This window comes from Gavialis gangeticus, unplaced genomic scaffold (assembly GCF_001723915.1).
Source record: "Gavialis gangeticus isolate Ggan-Ray unplaced genomic scaffold, GavGan_comp1, whole genome shotgun sequence".
Lineage (NCBI taxonomy): Eukaryota > Metazoa > Chordata > Crocodylia > Gavialidae > Gavialis > Gavialis gangeticus.
This window is the reverse complement of record NW_017728992.1, coordinates 63,937,721-63,939,855: the sequence shown is the minus strand read 5'-3', so window position 1 is coordinate 63,939,855 and position 2,135 is coordinate 63,937,721. Positions and strand designations below refer to the sequence as shown.

General features: G+C 41.9%; 1 protein-coding gene across 24 annotated transcripts in view; it reads right to left on the bottom strand.

Annotated features, from left to right (window-relative positions):
• LOC109302013 overlaps positions 1-2,135 on the bottom strand; it is a 506,981-nt gene that overhangs the window by 258,291 nt on the left and 246,555 nt on the right. Inside the window, exon 1 of one of the 24 annotated variants that reach the window (XM_019523604.1) lies at positions 286-396. The exons of the other annotated variants lie outside the window; for them this stretch is intronic. The gene's annotated coding sequence lies outside the window, so the exon portion shown is untranslated. Of the gene's footprint in view, positions 1-285; positions 397-2,135 lie in introns of those variants that run through there. 24 annotated transcript variants of the gene reach the window in all.

The window sequence follows — 2,135 nt, the reverse complement described above, 5'->3', positions numbered from 1 at the left end:
CCCCCCCGTTGACAAGAGCCCGGCGCAGCCCCAGCCCCAGCCCACAGCAGCAGTCTACCCCATCCCATGCAGAGCTGGGGGCACATGCTCCCCCCCCCATTCCCTCCCCGAGTGTGTACAGTGGCAGAAGCTGCCTCCCTGCCAGTACCCCCTGGACAAGCCACAGCTCATCCCACAGCCCAGCCTAGCTGGGCAGCACCTGCCCCAGCCCCACTCCCTCCTTTCACCTCAGGGGCCTCCATCTGCCTCCCCCACACCCCTTCCCTTCCACCACAACAGACTTACCAGTTGGACACAGATCTCCAAGCTGCCACGCTGAGTATTGGAAACTGGATCGGTATTGGCAGCTATGCATTCTTAAAAACTGGCTATCGATATTGGCCCCAAAAATCTCTATCAGTGCACCCCTAGCCGTAACACTCATTAAAAAAAAAATGATTCTCTGCTAGTGCCAAGTGCAGTATTGATAGCACTGATAAATAAAATCATAGTAGGCACAGAGCAAGATCCTTATAGACTAGCCTGCCACTAGAACTTCATTCTGCCGTATGGATTACAAGATTAGTTCAGGCACCATGGCCTGTGTTGAAGTTGGCCATGTTGCTGAGTCTACCAATTAGTGTCCAGTTTAATACTAAGTCTGGGGGGTGCTTTTATAACAAAATAAATAAAACATGTTAAAGGAACATTAACTTTTCAAAATCAGACACTAAAATGTTAGGAAATGCCTGAAATAAAGTTACCCAAGCAATTTTAAGTCTGCCCTGTTGTTTGTTTATATTTAATTAAGTGACCATGTGTGTCATCTACAGGGTCTGAAACCAGAACACCTCGTGTGAAAACACATATCCCTACTAGTGGAGCTGCAGGAATAACTGGTATAAAGAGAGACTGCTATTCTCATTTTGGACCAGCTCCTAAAGGGTGTAACAACATACCAATACGCTGAGTTAAAAAACTCTTTTTGGGGATAGAATGGTATATTGGAAAATTCCTGGCTTCCATTCCTAGGTCTGAGAAAAAGGTGTGGACTGGAAATTAGAGCGTTAGTTACAAGGAGAATAACTAAGCAAACATATTTAGCACACCCATTCTGAAAGGCAGCTTGGATATGGATAAGAGTTGGGTCTGTATAAGTTTTGCCTGAAGAGATATTGCACAACTTTTCAGCCACTTTATTTCCAAAATGGAAACAATACTAGTTGTCTTTAGAGTAGGCTTATAACTTCTGGTTAGTAATAAGGGCTGTAAATTGCTCAGAAATATTAACATCAGTCAGTAGCAGAGACAAGACCAGAACTCATAGTTTGGTTCCTAGCTCAGTACACCTGCTCTCAAGCTAAAGAGCACTTAGTGTTTCGCTCATTTTGCTCAAGCTTACCACAAACATCGCTGCAGAATTTAGAATTTATATTTAAATCTAACTGGGCTTGGTTTTGGGCATGATGGGAAAAGTTAACATTACTATAGTGAATGTGGATTCCTCTTTGGTTGAATACTATGCATTTCAGAGCCTCATTAGATTTGTTTCTTAAACTTATTTCAGTCAAGAAATGAGCTTCTAAGATGGATGAACACTCCACGCAGCTTCTTTAAACAAAACCGCCCCACTCTGTAAATAAGAAGCGATTAAAGGAATTCACTGCAGAAATCAGTCCCATTAATCAGCTAGATACAGCAGATTGATGTACAGTCATTAGCGTTGTCTAAACAGTTTTGTTAACCTTTAACAAAAATGTGAAAGAACATATTGCAGAATGGTTCAGTTAAATGGAGATACAGTACGCTTTTCTGGTACTGTGCTGTGTTCAAAGTTTATTTTTGCCCTTTCATTTAGTTAAAATTAGGATTGGGGGAAACCAAACAAAAAAAAAAAATCTAGTCAACATAGGGCAATTTGGGTCTACAAAACTCCTTTGCACAAGTTCAGCTTAAAGACAAACACAAACGCTAAGTACAGTCATTACACTTTTACTGGTATAAGTGATCAGAAACTAGTCTATACCCATAACAGAATAGAAGTTCAGCACACATACACTGGTTTAAAAATGGTGGAAACTGATCTAAGATTTGTGCCTGCCTGCCAACACCCTGCACCCAAGGGCAAATGTGTGTTCTGTTTGCTACCAATCTAA